Source organism: Melopsittacus undulatus, chromosome 4, assembly GCF_012275295.1.
Source record: "Melopsittacus undulatus isolate bMelUnd1 chromosome 4, bMelUnd1.mat.Z, whole genome shotgun sequence".
NCBI classification, from domain to species: domain Eukaryota; kingdom Metazoa; phylum Chordata; class Aves; order Psittaciformes; family Psittaculidae; genus Melopsittacus; species Melopsittacus undulatus.
The window spans coordinates 74895739-74913490 of NC_047530.1; the positions used below are offsets into that span (position 1 = coordinate 74895739).

Here is a 17752-nt window from a genome sequence, read left to right on the forward strand (position 1 = left end):
GTTCGCGGGGATGAGGGACAGAGTTTGCCTGTATATGAGGGATGCTTGGCAGCTACAGGCAGGGTCTAAACTTCTGCCTGGTGGAAAGAGACAGGACTGGAAACAAGGGGCCAGTCCATGTCATTACACCCATCCACTTCCTAAAACTGTGTAAAAGGTTTATGGCAATTCAGAGATAATTTTTAATTTTTTTTTTCCCTCTCTTCTCTCCTCTCCTCCACCCTTTTCTCCTCTCCCCTTCTGTCCTCTCTCCTCCCCTTCCTTCCTTCCTTCTCCCCTCCCGTCTCACTCCTCCCCTCCCCTCTTCCCTTTTCTTCTCTCCCCTTCTGTCCTCTCTCCTCCCCTCTAGTCTCGTCCTTCCCCTCCCCTCCTCTTCCCTACTCCTCTCTTCTCTGGTCTCCTCTCTTCTGCTCTCCTTTCCACTCTCTGCTTTCCTCTCTTTCCATCTCCTCTAATTTCCTCTCTTGTCTATTCTCTCTTTCTCTCTCACTTTTTGTTTATATATCTCTCAATTTCTTTCTCTTTCTTTGTCATCACATCACTGGGAGAGAAGAATCAGGGAAAGATTCTGATTAAAGATCCATCACAAATTAATGAACAAAAGTGCAATCCTAGCACTTCATGCTAGAATGGAACATTTTAAAAAATCATGAAGTGAAACATAAGAACACTACAAAAGTTTGGATTGAGGTATAAAAATTATTTGGTAGACTGTATGCTAATCAACAGTAAATGTAAGAATCGGGTTGATAGGGCAGTGAATGACTTGTATTTTTTATATTGGAGTTTTTCAATCAGCATTTTTTGAATGTAGTTCCTCATTATTATAATGATGAGATTAATTATTACTGTGAGAACAAGTGATAATGGTACTTTGAACTGTATTTGTCACCATGACACTGACTATTACTCGTTTTTACATTCTCCAGGATGTTTGTGAATTGAGAGATGCTGACTTTCTCATGGAACAATGGGCTAGCTGGGGAGGAGATGTGAAAGGATGACTAGCACTGACTGGATAGGATGTCTGCCCTTTCACAGAGTTATTATGTGGTTGCATTAGGATATCACCAGGAAAATCATAGAAATTAGTTCTTGGGATTAACATTTGGCTGCAGCAAATGCTTTAAGTATGATGTCTAAGTGAAAATACGTGATTACCTTCTAAGAAATAATACCCATACATAGATCATATTTCCAAAGGCCATTTGCAAAGCAATTACAAAATTAAGAAAGTTTCTTTTAGCCCATACTGGAAGGGGAGCATAAACCAGACTGGTGAACAAAGTGAGGCAAAGTAATGTGGCTACAGCGAGAAAGTGCATTTCTCATCACTGGGAATGCATCCATGAGTCTCAGATTGTTTCTCTGCAGCAGAAGCAGTGTGGAATGGCCAGCATAGGAAAAGACAGGTTAAACCCTGTCTTTTTGTCCACATGTGAGCTTCATCTAATGAACATCTTACAAAAGCATTTGAACAGAAAGTGAAAATATAGTAAACCACTAAGAGTGTTGAGAATTAGAAATGTGGGGTGGGATGTCCATGTTTACAACTAAACTGTTCTTGAGTCACAGCTACAAAATATGGATAATCCTGGAAAAAGCTAACTTCTGATTCTCCTATACATACCTAATGAGTTTGCTCACAAAAAATAAAAAAAAAAAACAACAACAAAAAAACCCCCACCAATCAACCCCCCCCCAAAAAAAGCACAACAAAAACAAAGCCAGAGACTTGTAAAACATACTTGAAATTTATTTTGAGTACAGTTTTATCCTACAGTATTCCTTATGTGAATTCCAGAAGCCATTTTTTATCTGAAGACCTTCCTGTTTGTTACAATTTGTTTTTCATGTGAATGATTACCCATACAGAATAATGTGCTCCTGAACTTCTTTCCTGGTAATTAAATTTATTCAAGGGATGTGTAAGCATTTTCTAGTGCTATTTAGTATCTCCTACTATACTAACTAATTAACGTATAACTGACATACATGTAGTCTGTTTTCATAATGTTATCCGATTAATAAGCAATAACCACCTCAGTAAATCAAAATTAAGTGCCTAGTTACAACAGTAAGTTTAGAATCTTCCTGCCTAGAGACTTTACATTGATTGATTCATTAAATGTTGCACTGTCATATGAAGATCAGTGAAAAACCCTTGTGAGCAGCTTTGCCTTTTGGTTTATATGTAAAGTTTTACACCAATGGTTCACTGAGGAAGTAAGAGTTCTTGGCTAAGCAAAAGTGTCTTGAGGCACTGTCAACATCAGTTGTCTACCAGGAGCATGCCTGACAGCTGGCTGTAGACAGGGATGGGATGTCCTCCAGATACAGTTAGAGAGGGAAGGAGGGATATCAGAGTGATATATCATTTCCATGAATTTATGAGCCCATTTTGCAGCTAATTAATGCTCCTGATAGAACTATCCAAAATCCTTCTGGTGATTTCATAAAAGATGCTGGAAGTTTGATTAGGGGTGAAGAAATAAAATATCTTCAAGAGGTTGGAAGAAAAGAAAGGCAGCCTTCTTTTGCAAAGGCAAATGCCTCTGGAGGAGAAATTTAAGCACTCACTTCTCAAGAAGATTCATGAAGTTCTGATTTTCCCATGGACCTCCTAGGAAAAAGTGTCAGAACGATATGAGAACCCTCAATTTTAGGTCACAGATGAAAACTCAATAAAAGAAGCAATTTTGAACCTGTTCCTTTTAGTGTGAAGTGTTCTATTCCAGCTATACTAGACTATTTTGGCTACCTTCCTGATGTCTAATAAAAAATGTAGTTGTTATTTATGTTTAATGAATATGTAGTTTTCTAGTGCAATGAAACTACCCTATAGAGAGATACACATATTCAGTATTATATTAATTTTTTGAAATACATTTCTCCCAAACTTCCAGACATACAGACAGCTTCACCACATAAGCATTAAATTTGTTAGCTATTCCAGTATTTTTCATACGTTCCAATTCACACTTTTTCTATTTTATACTCATTAAACTTTTGCAGACGTTGCACAGAGTGCAACTTACATGAAAATACCTTGAACAATGAAGGCCAAATTTATAGGGTGATTAGTTCATGGGGATGTAGGTGGGTAAGTGAAGGAATGTGAGGAAATGGGAAGTCAGATGGTTAGCATAATATCTTTCTTCAGTAATATAAATGGGTTTATGCAGAAAATTAGAAAGAATTACAGTGATAGGTATAGTTCTTCACCTTTCAAATGTAACAAGTTAAAAAATCAAAATGTTTTTTTACTGCCTTGGTTTCTAACATTTTTATATCTTGGCATTTATTTACAGTCTACTTTCTATATTTAGTATTTTTTTATCTGGTATTGAAAGCTATTCCTTTTGAAATAGAATAAAAATTAATGAAATAAAATATGTAAGTTGCATTTCAGGTCAGGGTAAGCCTCTGCTTATAGTAAACTTTTGTATAATAAAATGTGTTGGCCTTGAGCTTACTTCTACATTAATGAGGTTTTGGCTGTAAAAAAAAAAAAAAAGCTATTCTAAGGACAAGAATCTAACACAATGATTATTCTTTTACTTTACTGCAAAATTATTTTTTGTCACTGTGTTAACCTGAAAAAGATGAAGATACATCTTGGTTTTCCTTTAAAATTTTCCCTGTCATTTCTTTTTAACTCATTCTTACAATAGTCCGTTTTAAGCAACAACTCTGACAGCAAAACCTATGAGGGTTTTCAGATTCAATAACCAAGACTGGAGAGAAGGCATCCCTCATCTCAACTTTAGCTGAGTAACTGCAGATTCTTAACATTACCCTCTACACTGGAGGTCTTCAAAGTCATCAATCTGTTGGAAATATGCTGACAGCTCAGAGTGGTTCTGTAGTGTCTAAAATGTGCTGTGCTGCTCAAAGAGTGTAGTGTTCTTAGATCACTTTGAAAGAGATGACTTATGAAGCAAAGGTTGAGCTGTCTGTTTCCGCAGCACCTTACGCGTGTGTTTGGTAGCACTGTGTACATGGTTCCAATATACCATGCTCTGACAGAATGGTATGATTTTGGTTATCTCTCCAAGGTCAGGAAATGCTAGGTGAGAGGATGGTAGTGCAAGTGCACTGGTCACCAGTGAGAAAATTTAAATATTTTTTTAAAAATGTGTAAAATATAAACCTATATCCAAACCTGTACATCCTCTTTCTCATCCTCCTACACCTGCAAGAACACTTTCAGGATTCCAAGTTTCCTTATGTAGAGTTACTTTGAGATGGTTTGAAACAATTACTGTGTGGATTGTCTCTGGGTCTTTTATTGAACAGACTGAGTTGCCTGTCTTCAGTATTATCGTTTCTGTGCAGCTCTGCCTTTCCCTTCCCTCTTAGAAGGATTTTTCTTAACTTACAGGCTACTTGCAAAGATACAGGGATTACTTTGGAATAAAATTTCCATATTTTTGGAATGGTCTCTTTTTTGTTATTTTACAAAAATAGTTTTAAACAATTCTCTTAGTTGAAATAACTTCCTCATGTAAGATAGTTATTTTTAGCTATGCCAAAGAAAGTTGTGTACAGGTGCTCACAGTACACATTATAAGAATATATTGCAATATTCATATGTGAGTGAATTAAAAAGGTGCAGGATGTGTTCTGTAAAAGTGTATGTATCTCTCATTCCTTTGTGTCTCTAGCATATGGCATGGGTCCTTTCAGGGTAATAGGAAAAGGGGTTTCACTTAAAGCTTATCCCTTTTCATATAGCAGAAGTATTTAATTTGTTTTAAGTTCCACTTGTAGAGGAATCTTCTAACGATTCTTGTTAGTGCACCCAGCTATAAAAATATTTATGTATACACACAACATTGTTTTTTTGTTTGTTGCTAATCACTGCTTTTTTCTGTGGTACTTTTTAGACTAAGCTGCCAGTTGTTTTCCCCAGCAATAGTGAAAGACCTCTGGGTATTTACATTCTGGTAAGAGATACATTTTTTTTTTAATATACATGTGTGTGTGCGTGCATTTAGGTAAAGACAATATTGCCTCTTCTTCAAAGTATTTGATATAATAGGGAATAGACTGATATTTTTTCATGAAATAATATCTGCCGTTTTATATTCCTTACATGTAAAAGGCCTACATCTGCCAGGAGGAACATTGTTTGGTGGTCTCTTAGCAGAGGTGGAGCTCATGACAACAGAAAGAGCAGACCTGCATGAACTTTCTGTCCATGATTTCTACAGGTCAATGCAGTTGACAGCTTTAAAAGTCAATCTCATGTCAAAATTGATTGCTTGGTTGAAATAGAGTTAGGTGAAACAGGGTTCTATCCTGCAGTAATGTTTTGGCTCAAGGAGAAATGTTTCTGCCTGAAGTTCACCTCTTCCATCATGGTAGAGAGCCAGACACATATGGCATTCCTGGGGATATTTGAGGTAAGCTGCTACAGAGCTGTTTTCCTAAGCAGAAAGCTGATGAGCTGTGGTAATGGCTCCTTATCTCTAAGTAGGATCAAATCCTCATGACTAGGGCAGGAACTAGAAAACAGTTCCAGCTCTTGAAAGGTTTGAGTTCTGCATGTTCCCCAGGGAATGTGTTGATTCTTGCTAAGACTTCCAGATTAGTTTGCAGAGGAACTTCTTGCTATTTGAACTTGCTTCTTTCTTCTGTCAGCATCACCCAACATGGTAGTTGTATACATAGTTGACAACTGATCTTCATTAACTTCACCTTCATTACATCTCTTCAGATTATTTACGTGTGAATTTTTAGGCCTCACAATATCATCAGCTAATTGTCAGTTTTAAAAGAATGTTAAGATTCTTCATAAAAGTTATGTTAAACTGAATGGCAATATTCTTTCCACATGAAAATTCAAGCATATATTAGAATATTGCATAAAAATGCCTTCAGAAAGCAAGATGAGGATTCACCATGGGAATTTAAGGTTGTTCCTTTCTGAATATTGCACTCACAATGTTGATCTTCACTGTAGTATAGGATCACCTGCTCCTTTTCCACCAACAGAATATAATGATATTCACAGTTAATTGTGTCCATTTTTAGTTTGAAAAACAGTGGGTTCTCTGTACTTTAAAAAATCACAAGGGAAGAAAAAGCAATCTAGATTAAGCATTATCAATCTCAAAGTGTACCATTTAGTCCTGGAGCTGATTAATGTTTCTCTTGCAAATATCTGAAGGGGTTGCATTCTGATGTTTCTTACCTTGAAGACTAAGGCTAGAAGTCTAAAGCCATGTAAGTTAGTCACATACCCAAGAAACTTCAAAATGTAGTAGGAATTGGGTCTTTAAAGCACGTCAATTTCATTTTTCATTTGAGGCTTCTGCTTGATAAATTCCACCACATATCAATAATTTTTGCCAAACAGGAATACTTCTTAGGTTCAATACTTTTATGATATTTCTCCTCCCCCCACCCCCCACCTCGTGTCTCCCTTGCCTTTGGTGTCTGTCTTTAGTTTGTCATTGGCCACCAAATGTAGTTTAAGTTGCCTTATACCTGTGTCCTGCTCCACAAAACCCACATGTGCATTTTGGGCCAAATTCTGACTGCCCTAGGTTGAAAGTCAGATTTCCTATGTGCAAGACAACTGTTATTTTATGTCCTCTGTGTAAGGTCATATGGATGACATGGTTTTGATATGTTAATACTATTCTCCAAGTTAGTGGAGCTTCTCCACCAGAAGCTACAATATGTAAGTAAGTGACACACTGCAGAAATACTGGTTCTGACCCCAACTCTCCAGTATTAGTTGCTTTTCTGCAATACCTTTGGGCAAAGCTATTCAACCGTATCACAAACAACTTGCTTTAAGATGTGTGCATACTGTTTACTATATAATCCTCTCTAATGCTCTCTTTTTTTTTTCTTCAGAAAAGATTAAAGGACAGAATTACACTGGAACTGGTGGAGGCATGATCCATGCCCCCTTGATTATATGGAAACATTAAAATATCATCAGCATGTTAATTTTATCAACTGAACTGTGTGAGATTTATTCATACCTCTTATCTATTACATTAGTCTGGAAATACAATTTATTCTGATGGTGGGAATGTCAGACAGAGAGACCAAAAACATCTGGACTTCTTAATATGAAACAAATTTTCTAGATGTAGATTGCCACTTTAAAATTAATTCTGCTAATAAGGAGACAGAAATTTCACAGCCTATTGATCTTTCAAAATAGGGCCCTAGCCCTTTATTTGTGTAAAACAGGTAGATGCAAGAAAGACTCCTTTGAGGATCTGTAGTTCACATGTATCCTGTTACATATTTGAATATCAAATGCAATAGATTATTTTAGCATCCTAATATGAAATAGATAACAGCAGATAAAACCCAGCCATTGCAAACTACAGGATTAATAAAAATCGAAGAAAATTCTCCTAGAAAGCAACAGATCTTAAATATTTTCCAGGTCTGAGTTGGTGTATTTCCTTTATAAACATGTAAAATCAATATTAATTAAAACCAACCATAATAAAAAGCCCTTGCCCATTGAAAGACAGTTTTCATTAAAGAAATATATTGCATTGCATAACCTAGATTATCACAGAACCTTTTCAGCCATGGAGAAGGGTGAGTAACATTTCTCCTCTGATTACATGATACTTAGGGGTACTTGTGCTGGGAAGCACATGGAAGCAAAAGGCATACCTGCGGCTCTGTGCCTGACCAGCATGCTCTGATTCCCTTTTTACTTAGAGCACTGAGGAAAAAGCAGAGCAGTGATCTGTAATTCAAAATACCCCTTTTAGACTGCTCTGGGATGACTGCTTTTACATGCAGCTTCCCTGGAAGTTCCAGGCTAGCCCATAGCAATAACTTGATAATTGTTCTGGGAAGAGACTCAGAAGAGTTATCTTATGCACAAGTAAACAGGCATCTATAAGATTAAGAATTATATGCCAGGGCTTTGACACAACAATCAGTTATGCCAGATGCAAATAATTTATTCTTTGTCAGTTCAAATATACAATCTTGTTTGGATGGCTTAAATTTATACTGGCACCAAAATGCAGCAAACATTATTATTTGTGTGGTGTTGAAACCACAGATATGCAACTCAGATGACCCAAAAAGTGGAAGAAAAATGTTAGTTATATTTTCTGAGAGTAACTCATCATGGTTATGTAATAATAGCTGATGTAATAACTTACCCTTGTGGACTAATATGACATCAGATGTTTGGAGATGTATCCTCCTTGACATAAAATCATAGAATCCTTTAGGTTGGAAAAGACCTTTAAGCTCATTGAGTCCGACTGTTAACTGAGCACTGCAAAATCCACTTTTTAAACCATGTCCCCAGGTGCCACATCTATGTGTCTTTTAATTGACCCCAGGGAGGGTGACTCCACCACTTCCCTGAACAGCCTGTTCCAATGCTTGATGACTGTTTTGGTGAAGGAATTTTTCCTAATATCCAGTCTAAACCTCCTTTGGTGCAACTTGAGGCCATTTCCTCTTGTCCTATCACTTGTTATTTGGGAGAGGAGACAGACTCCTACCTTGCTACAGTCTCCTTTCAGGTAGCTGTAGAGAGCAAGAAGTTCTCTAGAATGAAGCCTCCTTTTCCCAGGCTGAGCAATCTCAATTCCTTTCCTCAGGTCTACAGACCTGCTTGGTCTCTAGATCTTTCATCAGCTTGATCTTGTCTGTACCTGCTCCAGCACCTCAATGTCACTCACCTCATTGTTATGTAGTGAATGAGCAACATATTTGCCAACTTCCAGTCAACTGAGACCTCCAAAGTTAGCCAGGACTGCTGATACATGATGGAAAGCAGTTCAGTGAGTACTTCCGCCAGCTCCCTCAGTACCCTTGGGTATATCCCAACCTGCCCTATTGAGTTGTGTGTGTCTATGTGGGGTTCATTCTGTTCCCCCCATCCCTGTCTTCCAGCTTAGGAGACTGAGTACTTAGGGTACTCAGAGAACAATTTCTCTTACTATTAAGGACTGAAGCAAATAAAACATTAAATACTTCAGCCTTTTCCTCATTCTCTGTCACTATGTTTCCCCTCATGTTCAATAAGGGATAGAGATTGTATTTAGCACTCCTTTTGTTGCTAACATATTTATAGAAACGTATTTATTGTCTTTTGTAGCAGTAGCGATGTTAGGTTCTAGCTGGGCTTTGGCCCCTCTAATTTTGTCCTTGCGTGGCCTCACAGGATCCTTGTAGTCCTCCTGAGTTGCCTGCCCCTTCTTCCAAAGGTCATAATTCTCTTTTTCTCCCTGAGTTCCAGCCAAATCCCTCTGTTCAGCCTGGCTGGTCTTTCCATACATGGGGACAGCCTGCTCTTGCTTGATTTTCTTCTTGAAGAATGCCTGGCCTTTCTGGAGTCCTTTGACTTTCAGGATTGCGTCCCTAGGGACTCTGTCAACCAGTCTTCTAAACAGGCCAAAGTCTGCTCTCTGGAATTCTGAGGCAGCAGTTCTGCTGACCCTGCTCCTTTCTTCTCTGAGAATCAAATCCTATCATTTTGTGATAACTATGCCCAGGAGGGCCTCCAACATAAATGGTATCCAGGCATTAGCAGGTGCTATTGCTATCTGTGATGACTCAACAGCAAAAGGATTGCTTCTCCTCTGGCCTTATTTAAAATACAAAGGAAGTGACAATAACTGACAGATACACCTTTCTTCTTTTGTTTTGACTTTACTAGTTTTATTTTGGGGTTTTGGTAGCTGTTGCATCAGCGCTTTTGGGTATGGAGCATCATAAATCAAGGAGGCATTTACTTTTGGAATGCAAAATTGTCAGTTTAGGTTTTCCAAAGAAAAGCAAAGTATATAGAGAAAGAGCATGAAAGAAATTAAGGCAGTTGCTATTGAAGAGCATTTTACAAGATGAAGCTGTGTTGGATACTCAGTTTGCTTGAAATGTGAAGAGGTTGCTCTGATGTTGGCTTAGCTTTGCAAAATGGGAGGATGTAGAGATGTTCAGCAAAAATATATGGAACCACTTAACATTATGCACAGTGAACAGTCTAGTGTGTAAAGTGAAAAATATCTGCAGGATTAAAGCCTTCAGCTTTAAATAGTACCTAAAACATTTAGTTTATATTTGGTGAGATAGTAAAAAAAATTGCTCCTGTGGCATCAGCTGAAAGTTCTGCTAATTTTATAAGGTTTCAGCTTACATGGATTTAGTGGACAACAAAATAAGTGAAATTTAAGACACACATCTTAAGCTGAGTTCATAACGGCCCACATTTCCAATAACAAAACTAACAGTGACAGTGATATATGGCTTTTTTTATGAGACCTGATAACTGATGGATATGTGATCTTATAAATGCTTAGACAAACTAATGCACATAATTATATTTTCCATTTGAAGTCTATTGCTAGGCATTCTAATACAATATCATTAGTCGAAATGGCCACAATGATACAGCTTGGGCACTTTGTCACAGTAATTACGGGGTGATTATTTTTGACTGGAATAAAGATTTCAGTTTTAGTATGGTAGAAAGCATAATCACAAATTAGAAACAGTATCAGAATAAAAAAAATATCAGGGTGAGGGACTTTAAATATGGATTATAGTGCAATTCTAAAACAATTTCTTTTAAAAAGTGCACTCATTTGGCTGAATGTGTGACTTTTTTTAGGTTTATACCAAGTTCCTGCCCAGAAGGATGACACTTAGCTAATTAACAGTTCCAGTGCGTAAGGTTTTTATAAAAGGAAAAATCTGTGCATCATGTGGAAGGCCTGTCTTATAATTTACGTAACAGCTAAAATAGGCTTTCTTTTTTCAATCGACAAAAAAGTAGATCATTTGTCTTCACCATTTTCAGGATGGTTGATTAAAGTAGACAGTGTCCTAACATCTGTATTGAAAACTATATTAATCAATTGATTAATCACAAGGCATTAATCAAAATCTTCCTTAAGTGTTTTAGTTTTGGAGCAGCTCTTCGTATTTTCTATCAGATTCCTTTTAAGGTGTCCATTATAAAGATTAAATTTGGGTGGTAAATATTGAGGGGTTGAAGCACATGTGGCTTTCCACTTGAAGGTCATAGCCATTGCTCATTAGTGTTACTTTTAATGGGATAAGAAGCAAAAGTTTTTAATATGTGACTACATCAATTAATCAAATATGCATTTGATTTCCTTTCCAGTAAGCAGTCCATATTTTCAGCATATGTAAAGAAATTGCTAGTGATATAAAACCTTGAATACTTCAGGCTGTACTGGAGAATATTCCATGTATTTAAGGAGCTTGAACATGCAAATACAATGAACCGATGCACTAACTATGATTTTGTAAATTATTCTATGCTGTTTTTAAATACTCTGCTTTGCAGAAAAATCATTTGAAGGTATTAAGTTTCATTAAGACTGTATTTAAATAGCCTAATTTTTCCCATACAATGAATGTGAACCTTCAGACTACTGTTACAAAGTGGTTTAGAATGAGAAAGTTGTTTTGAGTATTTAGTTGATTCGAGTGAACCATAGAGGACCTATGCAATGAAGCTGATCATCTGAGAGTTTAACTCTGAGTTATTTTGTTTTGTTTTTTTTTCTCATTCCTATTTGTTTTTCCAAGCTGAAACATTAAATACTGGTACTCAAGCAAATATTTTTAGGTTTGTTGTTTTTTTGTTGTTTTTTTTTTTTTTAAAGCATCACTTATAGTACAAAAGAAAATCACTCACTACACATCTCTTCATGTCCATAAAAATGTTTCATATCGCAATCCCTCTGTAAGGGATTTTTAAAGAGAGATTTTCTGAAGTCTCATTGTGGCTGCTCTTATGACAGACTAGAAATACTTAAACTTCTACTAAATGCTTTTTCCATAGGGGGAGGAGTGGGAGGAAATACCAAGACCAAGTAAACGTTACTTGTATTTATTTAGATTTTAAATTATACCAAAATAATGTGCATCTGGCATTCACATCACCTTTGGCAAAAGTTTAAAGAAACAAGAAATCAAAGCACAGCAAATTAAATCCTTCAACCACTTCCCTGTGCCTGAAGAAGCTGCCTGAAAAAAAAATCACACAAAAATGCTTTTCTAGGTAGTCCCATTTTTTTTTCAGCCTGTAGATGACCAACTATTCATTTTATAGTGCACCTAACTGTTCATTTTTAAGGTGATGTATTTAAGGTGATGCATTCAAGTTGAACAAAGTGCAGGCAGAGGTCTATTAGATCAACAGCTCTTTATTTATTTGAACAACAGAGGTCCCTGAGGTTGTGCAGCATCAGGAACCCCTTTGGCTGGTGACTCCAGCAGGAGACCCTGCCTGGCCTTGAATTTTGGTCTGCAGGGGCAATGGCAGGTGAAGATCCCAGCATGCCACTAGGAAGCCTGGCCAACCCAGAGATGTGCACCAGCCAAAGGAGTGGGACTGGGAACCAGCTCTCTCCCTGCTTAAATGCTCTGAAGGCAGAGCATTTAAATCAGCACTTCCAGTCAGATTAAGGAAGCCAATCACTAGTGATTTGCACTACCTACTGATTATGTTATAATTCTTAAAAACCACTTTGATGTGTGTTTACCAGTTTCTATATACAGCAGTAGAGTTATGTATTTAAAGCCATTAAAATGCACGAAAAATTTTGTATGCCTTTAAAAATGATACTGGGCTGCTTGTCATATAATTATGTAAAAAAGAAACATGTGTCTTAAAGTCTTGAAATAATCAACAATACACAATTGGAAATAAAATAAAACCTGTGTTGTTCTTCCACAGCTGAGTTCTGTTTTCATTTTGCTATTGATGGTAAAGGTTGGTTGCCTTCAGCAGGAAAGGAAATACAATCTGCATAATTCCCATTAGTTCTTCATTGTGCAAATATATACTGATAATAATTCTGTAGTGGGTTAGTTTGTGGCTAATCATGTTTATACTTAGCAGCAGGTGCTGTGGTGGCATTGGAAGAAGTATCATGCATTTTAGAAATTACTGCTGTACAATTTATCTATAATGCACCTTTCTTTTTAATAGAATTATGTTCAACAGTTCATCAGTTTAGCTCAAGGAGAACACTACTGTGTTCTCCATGTGGCATGTAGGCTTTATCAGTATTTTATTACTGAATGCCACTGGAGTTTTCTGGGGGGGTTTGTTGTTTGTTTTGTTTTGTTTTTTTAATTTTATTTTATATGGAAACGTGGTCCACAGAAAGGAGCTACTGAAATATGTGAATAAAGTTAGTAGCACAGGCTATTCTGCATTTTAGATTACAAAGAAAATATATATGAAACAGTTTCAAATGAGACTGAGTATATGTGTGAGAAATAACTTTGCTGTTTAAAGTCAATATGGTTCGCTCAGAAAAAACCTGGGAGGTGAATATAGGCTTGTGGAGAAACAGACCTGATCACTCCAATGCTGTTGCTTGGAATAATTTGGAAAAGAGAATATTAGACAAATTCTTTCATCAAAAGCCAGTGGAGTGGTTTAATAAAATCACAAAGATCATATGTAAATTCCCCCTTCCCGCCCCCCTCGCCCTTCCAAAATTCTTGCAGTGCCTGCAGTAATCACTCTGGAAAAATCTGGAAGCAGTGCAAGACAACTGAAACTTCTCATGTTGCCTGAGTTATGATTTACAGCTCTCCTCCTAAAACACAAGCTGCCTTCATTTCTTCTTTGCTTTCTTCCCCAAGAAGACAGCAAGAGACAAATGAAACTTAACCTGAGCACTGTTTATGACAAAGGAAATAAATGTGAAAGAAAAAAAGGAAAGTGTGCATTAAAACATTTAAAATACTAGGAAATAGAAACATACAATAAAATTGAAATAATAGTCAAAAGAAAATATGCAAAGGTTTTGGGTAATGAAGTGCTGGGTAGAGGGGAGGCAGTAAGAATACAAAAAATGAAAAGATAAAAGAAGATTAATTAAAAGTGTTAAAAAAGAGAAAGGTGGCAAAAGTAGTGGGCATAGTATGAGTTTAAAATTATTTTTAGCAGACCTATCAGCAAAATATTTTTTGTAACATTAAAAAACTCATCCTGTTGCACTCATATGCAATAAAACCATGCTGAGTCTGCATAAAGCATGTACCCTTCAAAACTGAGAACCTGGAGTTAAACAGTTCCATTTTGTTTGATGAAAGTTGGACAAATGCAGTTGTATTCAGAAAAACTTGCCATAAAATCTAAGCAGGTTAGAAAAATCTTATTGAAAGTAAGTTGCTTGGTTTTAATTATCGGAGTAGAAAATTTCAGCTGTAATTAAAATACTGTTTACCTAAATTGAAAAACTAACTCAAAAGTAAATAAAAAATAGTTTTATATTTTTTTTTGTTTAAAAGTATTTTTGAATGAGAAAAAATATAAAGGAAAACAATATCATCTGCTCATTCTTAATCTTCATTAAAATACAGTTTTGTATAGAAAACAATTGTAATAGAAAGTACTGACTAGTCACTGAGTACATTTAAAAATTATTTGATTTCTGAGATACTGTTTGATGATACCAGCTGCAGGTGGGGGCCTTGGCATTTCTGAAATCCCAACTAGATAATTTGATAATCAAAATAGATATAGAAGCCTACATTTTGGCCCCAAAGTGGAAAATTTAATTTTTTTGTATAAGTTATAGATCAACTGGGACCAGTTTTATGAGAGATCTTGCTCTGAAGATTGAAAAATTATTCATGTGTTTTTTAAGAACATAGTATTTATCTAAAATTTTATCCTGAATTGATTTTATTTTATTTTGTCATGCATTATACATTATTCTATTCTCTTCTAATCTAATCTGATATGATCTATTCTTTCACGTGGCTTTAAAAATATATAATTATTATTAGACTTCATTCTTTTAAATTGCTTTTAAAATATTTGCTTTTAAAATGTTGCTTTTAAAATATTTGGCCATCTCTGTTTGCAGAATGCTAATAAATGTACTTCTTACTTTATCTGACATAATTCTGAGCATTTTTTTATTAGTCCTTAGCACAAAGCAAGCAATGTGGTTTAGGGTTGAGGGCCTGCATCAAACAACTGTTGCTTCGAATGTCTATCTCTCGGATTCTTCTTTTGCTCTACAGCTAACGAAGATATGTTCTTTAACAGCAGTGATATTTATTTAAGCCCCTGTTTTTTGTTGTTTTTTTTTTTAAGGGATCAGAAACAATATGGGATGCTTATGTTTGAGCTAGAAAATCTCAATGTAGACTGTAACTAATGTCATATAGCTAATTTAGGTGTCTCTCTGTTTAGGTCTCTCCTTACTGAAAAGACAACAACAGAGGAGGTGGAGATGCTGTTTAGTGGTGTTGATAGAACTGCTGACATTTTGTGGGATAGACTGTTTAACCGGAATATTAAGATCAATTGCTATTACCCATTTCATTAAAAGAAATAGGAGGAGAGGAAAAAAGGAAAAAAAAGATGGGCATGGATGAAATGTGAAAATTCCCTGTCTATGAGACAACATATGCATAAACCGAATATTTTCATATTACCAGCTGACTTCTATGCAAGATTCTTAAAAGAAGTAGGTGAGGAACTCCATGTGCTTCTACGGACAGGGTGTTAAACATTTTTCAGTGAAGCCAAAATGAAGAAAATATGCTTGCAAGCAAATTGGGCCGTCTGGGACATTGCCCGGACTCTTTGACACAGGGACTTTGAGGCCTCCCGGGAATCTGACCAACCAGCTGGTTCACATGAGCCCTCAGGAGAAACTTACTGCAATCCCTGAATTACAAAAGGGGACTATCACCCAGAGATAGCAACTGATGGTAAGGGGCTGCAGGGCTGCTCTTTTATTTCTAGTGTCTGCACTTCCAGGAGGAACATGAACTTGCTGACAAGAGTTCACATGATAACTACAAATACAAACAGTTTTATTTGAGAATGAGCCTCACGATGTGAGATGTAAGGAGGTCAGCCTTCATGTCACTGATGGTTTGGAGGTGACCTGTGTGCCTTCTGAGCTGCTTTGGAATGGAAAGATACTGACTGCTCTTGGGAGGTTTTGTTTGTTTTTCTTTTTACTTTGAAGACAATATTGGAAGTTGAAGTTAGGCCACCTCAACCTGGAATTGAGACTCAGCTTTCCTGGGGAAAGAGTGACTGAATCGCAGGGAGGTGGTGGACTATTCTTTCCTTCACATCCTTAACAAGAGTTTAGTTGTTTGTTTTGGGGTTTTTTAAGATAAATGTTTAGTTCAGTTTCTACAGAAAACCCTAAGGCTGGTGTTTGCAGAAAGCTAGTTGTCCTACCAGTTGATCACTGTCATTGCTGTGATGTGTGGAGTAGGTGTTTAATAAGTGAATCCAAGGTGGGATTAAGAAAAATGGGAAGTAAGAAAAATATTGTATTTATATTGGAAAATATTTTTTTTTGCATTGCCACTGCATATCAGGCCTTGTAAAGAACTGTTGGGTTTATATTCTTTGTAATTCTTTGTAAGAGAGAGATGAATTTCATGGAAATCAGTTGCATTTGAGATGATTCTGTAACTATAAATCAACTGCCTGACCCAGACTGATGTTTAATCTGGTGACTGAGCAGTGGGGCTTGCCAAGCTCATGTTGATGGAAGCTCAGACCACCACAGTCCTCAGTTTTATCTCTATATATATTCATAGAACCACAGAATCATAGAATGGTTAGATGAAAACTCATTGTAGTATCCACACTTGGTTCCTGGTAGGCTGTGCCATTTCTTCCAAGTTAAGCGTGGACCAGTGTACAGACATGTATTTGCAGAATGGCTACAATATTGAAACCCCAAGTAAAATTTAATTAGGACATATGTTTTGCAGAGGATATTTATTTTTTTCTTGAAGTGGGTTATATGAAGATAGCAAAAGAATCTAGAAATGGGGCAAAGACCATCCACACCACAATTATAAGAAAGCCCCAAATAGCCTAACTGTGTTTATTGTTATTTTTATTCGTAGTGTAACTCATAGGAACCATACCATTGATACCAGCTAAGGACCCTTCCTGCCCCTGTGGTCCTCTTTCCTCCAATATCTAGATGAGCAGAAGCATTCCTCTGGATGTCCTGAATGCTTGTGTGTTATTAGTACTACTATTATTGCTAATTATTTTAGAGTACTTCTATGGGATTATTTCAAAGTTTGATCTAGCTCAGCATCTTCTATGGCCAAAAGAATATACCAAGGGAAGAATCTATGAACAAGGCAACTGTATACGATACTATTTTTTACCCATTTTTAAAATCCAGAACAAACAAAAAAAAAAAAGATTTTTTTTTTTTTTTTACTGCTTAAAAAAAAAGAAATAATCTAGGTGTGTGCCCTGTTTCAGCCTGGAGTATCTTTAAAGCAAAATTATCAAGCCTTAAAAATGAAGACCGCAAATGAAAAAAAAACATGGATACAACTTTAATAATAGCATGGGAAATGTCAGAGGAATGATAGAGCTACTGCATTTGCTATAGCTGCTCCTTAACTGCTCTTCTTTATTGACATGTGTGCCTCAATTGTTCAAAATACACAGTGTCTGAACATTGATGTCATATTTTTGTTATTTCAAAAAGCCTACATTTGACCTTTCTCTGTAATTGTGACACTAGTTGAATTCTGCTTCAGTTCATGGCAATTTACTAAATCCTTTGAGAGTTCACTAGTTAATTATTGCCAAGTGAATTTTTAATTTGCTCCTATGATTACATTGGTGAATACAGTCATTAGTGGGAAATTTATTTTAGAAATTGGCACTAGGGGGAGCTAAGTAATTGTATCATTTATGTATCTAGAAAGGGAAAAAAAAAGAACATTCATTAAAAAC

The 17752-nt window shown here is 36.3% G+C and overlaps 1 long non-coding RNA gene across 4 annotated transcripts in view; it reads left to right on the top strand.

Moving 5' to 3' along the window:
- LOC115947298 (uncharacterized) overlaps positions 1–17183 on the top strand; it is a 39497-nt gene extending 22314 nt beyond the window's left edge. For 3 of the 4 annotated variants that reach the window (XR_004081243.2, XR_004081242.2, XR_004081244.2), the window contains 2 exons: positions 4890–4949; positions 6871–6971. This is a non-coding gene — a long non-coding RNA (uncharacterized lncRNA). Of the gene's footprint in view, positions 1–4889; positions 4950–6870; positions 6972–15205 lie in introns of those variants that run through there. The other variant, XR_004081245.2, reaches the window with a different exon arrangement.
- Positions 17184–17752: the final 569 nt, after the last annotated feature.